Below are 12,097 nucleotides of genomic sequence, written 5' to 3'. Positions count from 1 at the left end.
GTTTTCTGTCCCCCCTCCCTGTTCTGGGACTCCAATCACTCACGAGTTATCCTTCTTGATAGAGTCCCACATGATTCTTGGGGTTTCTTCATTTTTTTCATTCTTTTCTCTGATTTTTTTTCAGCTATGTTGGTGTTGATTCCCTGTTCCTCCAGATGTCCCATTCTGCATTCTAATTGCTCGAGTCTGCTCCTCTGACTTCCTATTGCGTTGTCTAATTCTGTAATTTTATTGTTAATCTTTTGGATTTCTACATGCTGTCTCTCTATGGATTCTTGCAATTTATTAATTTTTCCACTATGTTCTTGAATAATCTTTTTGAGTTCTTCAACTGTTTTATCAGTGTGTTCCTTGGCTTTTTCTGCAGTTTGCCTTATTTCGTTTGTGATGTCTTGAAGCATTCTGTAAATTAGTTTTTTATATTCTGTATCTGATAATTCCAGGATCGTATCTTCATTTGGGAAAGATTTTGATTCTTTTGTTTGGGGGGTTGGAGAAGCTGTCATGGTGTGCTTCTTTATGTGGTTTGATATGGACTGCTGTCTTCGAGCCATCACTGGGAAACTAGTTTTTCCAGAAAATCCGCTAAAAAAAAAATGCAGTCAGATCCCTATCAGAGTTCTCCCTCTGGCTCAGGCTATTCGGATGTTAATGGAGCCTCCTGGGGAGGGTGTGGGAGGGATCAGAGAGCTAGGAGAGTAGCACCTCAGAATATAGCCAGAGTTGCTTGTCTTGCTTGGAATGACTATTCTATCTGAGATTTCCATGGGGCGCGTCGCCTATGTGTGCTGGCTGTGTGGAGATTGCCCCCGGGGGGGTCTGGCCCGCTGGAGTCACGGTCAGATCCTCCGCTGTCAGCCCCACATCCAAGGTTAAGGTTCCCCTACTAGGATGGTGCACTCCTGACTCCAACATCAGTAGCTGCCTCCCGGGGACTCCCCGTCCGCCAGCCGCGTCGCCACGCCGCCTCCGCGAACCGGCTGGGCCCTCCCCTCCGGGGTCAGCTCAGGAAAGCGGAGCAGCTCTCTGCGCCTGCTCCGCGACTTCGCGTCCAGGCTGGGACGCCACTCTCCCTGCTCCAAGACCAGCCACTGCCTCCCGGGGACTTCTTCCACCAGCTGCGCCGCCGCGCCGCCTGTGCGAACTGGCTGGGCCCCCCCCCCGGGGCCAATTCAGGGGGATGGAGCTGCTCCCCATGCTCACGCTACGCCCTCGCCCTGCCAAAATCCCGGCGGGACCGCTCCCTGGCTGGGACGCTGCTCTCCCCCCTCCAAGACCAGTCACTGCCTCCCGGGGACTGCTCCCACAGGCTGCGCCGCCACGCCGCCCGCGCGAACTGGCTGGGTCCCCTCCCGGAATGAGTTCGGGGGCTAGGGCTTGGCCCCTTGTCTGTGCCATCTGCCCCCCTGGGCTCTGCCCCAAATCGGGCTCCGAAGGTCACCTGACTGGTACGCTGGCTCCAGGCTCTGAAAACAATAGCTGCTTTTACCGTATTTGTTCGTTCTCCATCTCTAAATCTGTGTTTGTTGTTCAGAGTTCGTAGATTGTTATGTATGTTATCGATTCACTTGTTTTTCCAAGTCTTTGTTGCAAGAGGGATCCGCGGTAACGTCCACCTAGTCTGCCATCTTGGCCCCGCCTCAAGTCTGGTCTTTTTTGTGAGTTAGAATTTTATTCTACATTTTTCTCCTGCTCTCTCTGGGACCCTCTATTGTGATCCCTGGCAGAGCAGTCAGTGGTGATAGCCAGGCATCATCTAGTTGTACTGGACTCAGTCTGGTGGAAACCATGGTAGTTGTGGTCCATTAGTCCTTTGGAGTAATCCTTCCCTTATGTCCTTCGTATGTCTTTAGTTTTCTTCATTCTCCATTGCTCCCAAAAAGGTGAGACAAGTAGAGTATCTAGATGGCCACTCACAGGCTTTTAAGACCGCAGATGCTACTTACCAAAGTAGAATGTAGAACACTTTCTTTATAAAGTATATCATGCTAATTATTCTAGATGTTCCCCGAGACCATGATCCCCATGGCCTTCAGCCCAGTAATTTGGTCCCTTTGGGAGTTTGGATGTGCGTATGGAGCTTTCATGACCTTTCCTTGTACAAGTTGTGCTGGCTTCCCCAGTATTGTGTACTGTCTTACCCTTCACCAAAGTTAGCACTTATCTATTGCCTTTTTAGTGTTTTTCCATCCCCACCCCTTGTAACCTTCAAAGATTTTTTCTTTTTGTATGTAAACCTCTTCATGGATTTTTGTAGAAGTGGTCTCATACAATATTTGCCCTTTTGTGATTGACTTATTTCACTCAGCATAATGTCCTCTAGACTCATCCATGTTGTGAGATGCTTCACAGATTCATCATTGTTCTTTATCACTGCTTAGTACTCCATTGTGTTTATGTACCATAGTTTGTTTATCCATTCATCTGTTGATGGGCATCTAGGTTGTTTCCATATTTTGCTATTGTGAACAATGCTGCAATGAACGTGGGTGTGCATATGTCTGTTTGTGTGACAGCTCTTATTTGTCTAGGATATATTTCTAGGAGTGGGATTGCTGGATCATATGGTATTCCTATTTCTGGCTTTCTAAGGAAATGTCATATCGTTTTCCAAAATGGTTATATCATTTTGCATTCCCACCAGTAGTGCATAAGTGTTCCTATCTCCCGCAACCTCTCCAACATGTTATTTTCTGTTTTTTGAGATTCAAGCCAGTAATGCTGGGGTGAGAAGATATCTCAGTGTTGTTTTGGTTTGCATTTTTCTAATGGCTAGCGATCCCCAGCATTTCCTCACCTGTCTGTTTTCCGCTTGAATGTCTTCTTTGGTGAAGAGTCTGTTCATTTCCTTTGCCCATTTTTTAATTGGATTATTTGTCTTTTTATTATAGAGGTGGTGGATTTTCCTATAGATTTTAGTGATTAAAACTGTTGGATTTGTAATAGCCAAAAATTTTTTCACGGTCTTTAGGTTCTCTTTTTACTCTTTTGGTGAAGTCTTTTGATGAGAGTATGTGTTTGATTTTTAGAAGATTCCAGTTATCTAGGTTATCTTCTGGAGGTTGTGTGCTGTTAGTTGTGGTTTGTATACAGTTACTGTCATGTATTGGGGCCTCTAGAGTTCATCCTTTTTTTCTTCTATGATCTTTATAGTTTTTGGCTTTATATTTTGGTCTTTGATCCATTTTGAATTAGTTTATGTATATGGTGTGAGGTATGGTTCCTGCTTCACTTTTTTGCAGATAGGCATCCAGTTTTGTCAGCACCATTTGTTAATAAGATTGTCTTTTCCCCATTTGGTGGACTTTGGGCCCTTGTTGAAGATCAGGTGACCACAGGTGGATGGATTTACATTTGGGTTCTCAATTCTGTTCTACTGGTCAATGTATCTGTCGTTGTGCCAGTACCAGTCTGTTTTGACTTCCGTAGCTGCACAGTAGGTTCTGAGTTCAGATGGTATGAATCCTCTTACTTTATTCTTCTTCTCAATAGCACTTTACTTACTTATTTGAGGTCTCTTCATTTTTCATAAAAAAGTTAATGATTAGTTTTTCCAACTCTTTAAAGAATGTTGTTGGTATATGGATCAGGATTACATTGTATTTGTAAATTGCTTTGGGTAGATCGGTCCTTTTCACTAGGTTGAACCTACCTATTGATGAGCATGGTATGTTTTTCCATTTATGTAGATCTCTATTGGTTTCTTACAGTAGTGTTTTGTAGTTTTCTTTGTATAGGCCTTTACATCCCTGATTAGATTTATTACTCAGTATTTTATTTTTTTAGGGGCCATTATAAATGGTATTGTTTTCCTTTTTGTCATTCTTTTTATTGGTGTATAGGAATCCAACTGATTTTTTTTTTTTTATGTTTATCTTGTATCCTGCAACTCTGTTGAATCTTTCTAATAGTTTCAGTAGTTTTCTTGTGGAAAACTTTCTTTCGGGTTTTCTATGTAGATTATTATATCATCCACAAATAGGGACAGTTTTACTTCTTCCTTATCAGTTTGGATGCCCTTTATTTCTTCTTCATGCCTTACTGCCATAGCGAGGACTTCCAGCACAATGTTAAATAGGAATGGTGATAAAGGGCATCCTTGCCTTGTTCCTGTTCTCAAGGGCAATGTTTTCAGCCTCTCTTCATTAAGAATGATGTTAGCTGTTGGTTTTATATAGATTCCCTATATTATGTTGGGAAATTTCCTTTCTGTACCTATTTTTTTGGGAGTTTTTATTAGGAATGAGTGTTGGACTTTGTTGAGTGGCTTTTCTGAGTTGACTGAGATGATCATGTGATTTTTAAATTTTTGTGGTGTATTACGTTGATTGATTGTCCAATGTTGAAATATCCTTGCATACATAGTATGAATCCTGCTTGGTTATGGTGTATTATTTTTTGATATGATGCTGAATTCTATTGGCTAGATTTTGTTGAGTATTTTTGCATCTGTATTCATGAGAGATACCAGTCTAAAATTTTCTTTTTTTTTTTTTTTTGGTGTCTTTGCCAGGGTTATGCTGGCTTCATAGAATGAGTTCAGAAGTATCCCTTCCTTTTCTATGTTCTGGAATAGTTTGAGTGGTACTGGTGTAAGTTCTTCACTGAATGTTTGGTAGAATTCCCTGGTGAAGCCATCTGAAACAGGGCTTTTTCTTTGGAGGGAGGAGAGGAGTTTCTTTTATTACTTTTTCAATCTCTTCTCTTGTTACGGATCTGTTCAGATTTTCAACATCATTTTGTGTTAGTTCGGTTAGGTGGTGTGTTTCTAGAAATTTGTCCATTTTCTCTAGGTTTTTTGAATTTGTTGGAGTATAGTTTTTTGTAATACTCTGTTATGATCCTTTTTATTTCAGTTGGGTTTGTTGTAATGTCTCCCCATTTCATCTCTTATTTGGGTTATTTGCCTTCTCTCCTGCTTTTCTTTTGTCAATTTGGCCAGTGGTTTGTCGATCTGGTTGATCTTTCATCATGTGCCTCTTTATTATTGTTTTTGACCAGGCGCCCGCATTCTGTCCTCCCCCCCGCCCCCCCAGTAATGTTGGTTATTTACTCTTCTGTCTTCCCTGTGGGGACCAGCTCTTATTCGCCTCTGAATTTTCCAGGGCTGTCAGCTTAAAGCTCACGCAAAGGAGGCGGCCAATTAATGCTCACTCAGGCTCACTCAGTCAGGGAACCGCCAGCTTTAGATGGCTGCACCAGCTCCGCAGAGCTAGGGGGACCACATGGCAGGGCGGGTGGCGGACAGGAGGGAACCGGCGAGAGCGGAGGGGAAGTCCCAGAGCCCGAACACCTTGCTCCAAGGTGTCAGTGATCCGCGGGCGCTGGGGCCAGGGTCGGGGCGCTGCTGGCTCCCTAGGGCCCCCCTAGCTCCCCGGTATCCCGCCCCTCTCTTCCACCCGACCCCAACTGCCCAGCCCCACCAGGCTTCGTATTTGGCATGATATAAATTTAAAAACGTTTTCTTCGGATGGTGTGGGCTGAGGGGTGCTCTGATGGTAACTAACATCAGAGAGAGACAATTGAGTGGGCTTTTTCCGTGATGGATTTCAAAAGCTTAGCACAGGGCCTGGCACACAGTGACTGCTCAGTAACCCCACTACCGCCTCGTTCTCTTCCCCCCATCTTGGTGAAGCAATGCCTGATGCCAGGGAGGGTGCATATCAAACACTGGCTAGTGCGGAGCTCATAGAAACCGCTCAAGGAGCAAGGACATTCTTCAGGTGACCCCTTTACCTCCCTGACATCCTAGGACCCAGTTCTTCCCCCGTCTCCCAAACTCTAGTGCTGAAGTGATAGAAACCATGTTTTTGGGTGATGGCTTCCCATATTTTGCCCAAAGAGGAGAGCATTACATGAAATGCTAAAGACATATATTCAAAATTTCTAATAAACTTCTGTTTTAAATTACAAATTTTAAAAAATTAGGCAAATTTAATAACAAAACGAAAGGATGTACAATAGCATGTTGGGTGGTTGTCTCTGCATCTAATGGTTGTCACCTGTGGGTCTGAGTAATCTCTGACTGTTGGATATTTTTTACTTTTATCTGTTTAATTTTGTGTATTGTCTGAAAAATTTTTGTTTTTACAATTAACATTTATTTCTTTATAAACCAAACTAGAAATTTATATTTTGGGAACAAAGAGTAAATCAAATAACATAAATTTTAAGGGGGACATGCTGATTATTCTGTAACTGCTTATCATTTTTATTTTTTCTTTAGTCCCTAACCAATGACTGGCATACAGGTAGCATCATTCAGTAAATACCAGCTGAGTAAGAATCCTTTCCTCAATCTCTTTCAGAGGAAAACACGCTCTTTCACTTATTTTTCAAGAAGCATATACTGTGACTTTTAATATAATAACAACTGAATATTTCAGAATAAAAATGTACCTGTACTATAATCATCTAATTTTCCTTTCCTTAACCAGACTCTCCCTGCTCAGTGTACAGCACGTGTATTTGTGTGTTCACATGGACTACTTTTAGCCTTTGTAGCAACTTGAGACCTGAACATGCCTGAGTCCTGCTGAAACCCAATCAAAATAATTCACCTACTCTGTAGCCAGCAGCCTCATCCAAAATATCCCTGTGCTGGCAGTTAGTTCGCATGGAAGTTTACCGCCTCAGTGTACTAGCATGAAGAGTCTTCCGTCCAACAGTAAAAACCTAAGTTTCTATTTCTTGCACTGCTTTTTTACTTTCTCTTTTGATTATGGGATATTGTGGGGCCCCAGGTGCTTCCTTGTACTTTAGCACAGAGAACTGAAGAAGGGTGTGGGACCCTAGGAGACAACTCACAATACTAGAAGTTCCTCCCTAGTGAATGCTGCCTTAAAAAAAAAAAACCCACTGAAATTGAGTCAATTCCAACGTATAGCAACCCCATAAGGTTTTCAGGGCTGTAAATCTCTAAGGAAGCCAACTGCCACATCTTTCTCCCAAGAAGCCACTTGAACCACTGGTGGTTTTGAACCACCGACCTTTATGATTAGCATTCAGTGGCTTGAAATTCCTCACCGCCAGGGCTCCTCAGTGAATGCTAAAAACCCAGTGCCTACACCAGTTAAAAAGGCTGCTCTGCCCAGCCCAGTCCAGCCAGGAGAACTACCCTAGAAGGAACTAACATCCAGGACTCCCATTTGATGCCTTTAGCTTATTTTGAAGAGTTCTGTAACTTTAGGAAAAGCCATACTCTTATGCAACTCTGTAGTTTAAATGTTTCAAAATCCTAGGCTTCCTTTAACTAGATGCCATTGAGTTGATTCCAACTCATGTGACCCTGTGTGTTGCAGAGTAGAACTGCTCTATACATTTTTCAAAATTGTAACAAAATACAAAACCAGGAACAAATGAAAATGTCCCAAACTCAATTATCTTAGGTTCAGCCGTTCAGTGTCAATGGTCTTTAACCTTAGTCATTCAAGTTTAAAGGTCAACATTAGGTAGAAATGGGGATGGGTGTGGGGAAGAACTTCCCTGAAACCCCCTCAGTGCTGAGTGACATCTTTAACCTTATCTTCTGGGACCTTATCTACAAGTCTGATCCTCAAGGTTTCCTGTGCATAAAAACTGCCTGGAGAACTTGCTTATGATGTAGATTCCTGGGCACTAAGAGATTGTGATTTAGGTGGGATGGACTTGGGTCCAGGAATCTGAAATGAGCATTTGCAGAACTGTGGCGCCTAAGCCATAGGGTGCTATTCTGTAAAGTAGAAAGAGGCACCCCTCTGGGTAGACACACATGGTGTCTAGTGAGAATGAGAAAAATGGAGTCCCTTTCTCCAAGAGGGTGCAGCCTGTGGCAGCACCTCCAGCTTGACCATGGATCACAGGGTTAACTGTAGTCCTGCTCGCTCCTTGGCTGTAAGGCTATGCAGAAGTTTTGGCATCCCAGGAGAGTCCAGGGCTAGCTGACTCGCACAGCACGCTTTCATACTCAAGGCCCTGGGATTTTTCATTTCTCATCTGTTACTTATAACTACAGATCCAGTTCAATTCAGCAACTGTTTACTGAGCACTCAGTGTGTGTAAAAGCCTTGCGCTAGATTTGGTAGACCCTAAGATGTCTCTTGTTCCCTCTCCATGGCCAGCTACTCTGCCCATCACTCTGTGTGACCACAGGCTGTTTTGTTTAACACCGTCTATGATCCCAGAGGTGCAGAACGGATGATGGAAAAAGCCGTTGAAGAAAAAGGAAAAATGGAGACAGTGGGGAAAAAAACAAGAATCTTAGTGGTAAACTGTTAAAGCATGATACTAAGACCACTCCCTTCAGAAAGCACTTTCCTTGGAATGTTCTCCATGTCAGAAAACCTTGCTGGATTTGGTTCATATTTTAAAAGTCTTAATTGCATCCATTAGCTTTAGTTACAACAAACTTTGTACCTGTCTCCCCAGCTTATGAACACCTCGCCCTTGAGAAGCACAGTCCACCATCTTATTAATATCTTTCCCCGGGTATTGAGTTGCAACAAAATATAAAACAGAAAGAAATTAGACTAGCACATTTAAATATGCATATCATTTTAAATAAAGACTGAATTTAATCTCAAGTTAGTAGCTATAATATATAGAATGTATTTCATACTGACAGCACATAAGCCAAAAAAAAAGCCAGTGCCATCGAGTCAATTCCAACTCATAGTGACTTTACAGGATAGAGTAGAACTGCCCCATAGAGCTTCCAAGGAGTGCCTAGCAGATTCAAACTACGGACCCTTTGGTTAGCAGCCATAGCACTTAACCACTACACCACCAGGGTTTCCTCAAAAAGCATAGCATCTGGCTCTCTTAGCATCTAGCACATGGTTGGCACATCATAATTGTTGAATTTGTCTAAATTTACTACATTTCCTTTATTACCAATTAGATAAGAAAATACTGGTCTTTCATATTTTGAATTTTAAAATATGATATGTTAGAAAAATACAAGAAAATTAATCAATAATTTCAAGAAAATCTTTTTTCTGTGCTAAGATAAGCTTTTGAAGAAGTACATAATTTCAAAGTACTTACAGCTCTGAGCAGGAAGTGTCTTGTGGCCAGAGGGAGAATCTCACCGTGAGAAAGTTATGTGAAGTGGGAGAGCCACCAGTGTTTATATTGCAGTATGAGTACAAAGAATGTATTTAGAGATTCTTATTGGCCAGCATAATCCAGGAAGAAGATGGTTTTAAGTTGTGTTTCTGCTATTTTTCAACTCAAGAAATGCTGTAAGCCCTACCTTGAAAGTCATTAACAAGTCACTGATAATGCTTGGCTGATTTTAATGCTCATTACATGTAGGTTGATTATCATTAAAGGAAGTTTGAGACACCAATTATAACCCAAAACAATAATGCTTTTTTTCATAAACATGACATCCAGTTTTGACAAATTTTTGCAAAACTGACAGATTTGATTGTTGGTGGCATTATAGGTTGGTGTTATCTTTTTAGAAGACAGTATTGGCTACAGAGCACATAACCCCCTGCTGTTGAGTTGATTCTGACTCATAGTGACTCTCTCATAGTACATTGGAGAGTGAAAAAATACACTTATCCTTTGGTCCAACAATTTTAATGTCTCTTTAATTTTGTGCCCATAGGCACCTCCTTTGCCTCACCCTAGCACCAGCCCTGAATGAATACAGGAAAGACAGAGGTTACATCTCATGAAGTCTGTATTTAGCATTATGCTACCCATAGCGGAGAGGTCCTTGGGTGGTGCAAACAGTTTGCGCTTGACTGCTAACCTAAAGGTTGGCAGTTCAAATCCACCTAGGGGTGCTGGAGAAGAAAGGCTGGAGATCTTCTTCCATAAAGATTACAGACAAGAAAATTGTATGGAACAGTTCTATTCTGTAACACATAGAGTCACTATGAGTAGGAATCAACTTGATGGCAAAGACTTTGGCTTTAATTTTGGTCCCTGGTTCAGGAAAGAACTTGAGTACGCTGTCTATCTCTTCAAGTTATGCTAAGAGCATTTGGACAGAACCACAAGATGAAAGATTGTAGATGGTTAATAAAGGTAAACAGAATAAAATATCATAGGAGTTAACTATGACAAAAGTCACTGGGGTTTAGGAAAGTAAATTAATTTTTTTTTGTATAAACTAAACATTGAAGGATAAGATTTGAATTGGTGATAAGGCAGACAGGGAATAGAATGAGTAAAGATAGGAATCAATAGGATGGTCAAGTGTCCTTTAGCTGACTTCAAACCTTGATTTATGGGGTGCTATGGGTTGAATTGTGTCTCCCAGAAATTATGTATGTCAGTTTGGCTAGACCATGATTCCCAGTATTGTGTGATTGTCCACCATTTTGCCATCTGATGTGATTTTCCTATGTGTTGTAAATCCTACCCCTATGATGTTAATGAGGTGGGATTAGAGGCAGTTAACGAGGCAGGACTCAGTCTACAAGATTAGGTTGTGTTAAATAAATGTCTTTTGAGATATAAAAGAGAGAAGCAAGCAGAGAGACAGGGGGACCTCATACCACTATGAAACAAGAGCCAGAAGAATAGCGTCCTTTGTACCCGGGGTCCCTGTGCTGAGAAGTTCCTTAACCGGGAAAGATCGATGGCAAGGATCTTTCTCTGGAGGCAATAAAGACAGCCTTCCCCTGGAGCTGGCACTCTGAATTTAGACTTCTAGCCTTCTTTCTAAACTGTGAGAGAATAAATTTCTCTTTGTAAAAGCCACCCACTTGTGCTATTTCTGTTGTAGCAGCACTAGATAACTAAGACAAAAAACAAACAAACAAAAAACCTAAGACAGGAGGAAAATTTGAAGTAGGGACCATACCACTTCTCCCTTACATACCCTTTGAACGTCTAATACTCATCTCATGCTTACCATATACCTACTGAAACCTTCGATTCCCTTCTGGTATCCAACACACCTCCTAAACTTATCTGTTTCAGTAATTGGTACCATTATCCATTTATTGTTTGAGCCAGAAGCCTAGGGGTCACCTTATACCACTCATCCACTCCAGCAGCAAGAGCCTTTGGTTTTACCTCTGAATATAGGCTTAATCCATATACTTTTCCACATCTCCACTGTCACAGTTTACAACTGTCACCTGGATTCTTGCAAAAACTTCCTTATTTGTCTCCCTGCTTCCTCTCTTGCCCTTCTATAATGTTTTTTCCACACAGCAGCCACACCAATTGTTTCAAAATGAAATTTTGTCATTTTTTTGACAAAAACACTATGAATTTCCATTGCATTTGGAATAAAATCTAAAATCTACCATGGCCATTCTCCACTCTCTCTGGTCTTCTTTCTGTCCCTGAAACTAAGCTTATTTCTTCTTTGGCTTTTGCACTTTCTGTTTTCTCTGCTTTGTCACTTGTTCAGGTCTTGGTTCTAAAATGACCTCCTCAAAGAGACCTTTCCTACTTGAAGTACTTCCCCACTACCCTTTATTACGTAATTCTTGTTTTTTTGTAGTACTTATCACAATTTCAATTTATTTTATTTTATTATTTATTTTATTTCTTTCCACTTAGGAGGCAGCTTTACATATTTTTTGGGGTAACAACACGTATTGCTAAGATTCACTCCTATTTTGCATGTAGCTGTTGTTGTTGTTACGTGCCGTTGACTCGATTCTGACTCATAGCAGCCCTATGCACAAAAGAACGAAACACTGCCCGGTCCTGAGCCATCCTTACAATTATTGTTATGCTTGAGCTCATTGTTGCAGCCACTGCGTCAATCTACCTTATTGATGGTCTTCCTCTTTTCTGCTGACCCTGTACTCTGCCAAGCATGATGTCCTTCTCCAGGGACTGATCCCTCCTGACAACATGTCCAAAGTATGTAAGACGCAGTCTCTCCATCCTTGCCTCTAAGGAACATTCTGGTCTCACTTCCTCCAAGACAGATTTGTTCGTTCTTTTGGCAGTCCGTGGTATATTCAATATTCTTCGCCAACACCACAATTCAAAAGCGTCAACTCTTCTTTGGTCTTCCTTATTCATTATCCAGCTCTCACATGCATATGATGTGATTGAAAATACCATAGCTTGGGTCAGGCACACCTTAGTCTTCAAGGTGACATCTTTGCTCTTCAACACTTTGAAGAGGTCCTTT

General features: G+C 41.6%; 1 protein-coding gene across 1 annotated transcript in view; it reads right to left on the bottom strand.

The window, feature by feature from the left end:
* The window catches only part of LOC100654428 (placenta-specific gene 8 protein-like), a 30,136-nt gene extending 20,988 nt beyond the window's left edge, over positions 1 to 9,148 (bottom strand). Inside the window, exon 1 of the mRNA XM_003414198.2 lies at positions 9,025 to 9,148. The gene's annotated coding sequence lies outside the window, so the exon portion shown is untranslated. The remainder of the gene's footprint in view (positions 1 to 9,024) is intronic.
* Between the last annotated feature and the right edge of the window lie 2,949 nt (positions 9,149 to 12,097).

The sequence above is a fragment of the Loxodonta africana genome, chromosome 5 (genome assembly GCF_030014295.1).
Source record: "Loxodonta africana isolate mLoxAfr1 chromosome 5, mLoxAfr1.hap2, whole genome shotgun sequence".
Classification (NCBI taxonomy): domain Eukaryota; kingdom Metazoa; phylum Chordata; class Mammalia; order Proboscidea; family Elephantidae; genus Loxodonta; species Loxodonta africana.
Note: the sequence above shows the minus strand (reverse complement) of the source record. Positions and strands in the feature narration are given on the sequence as shown.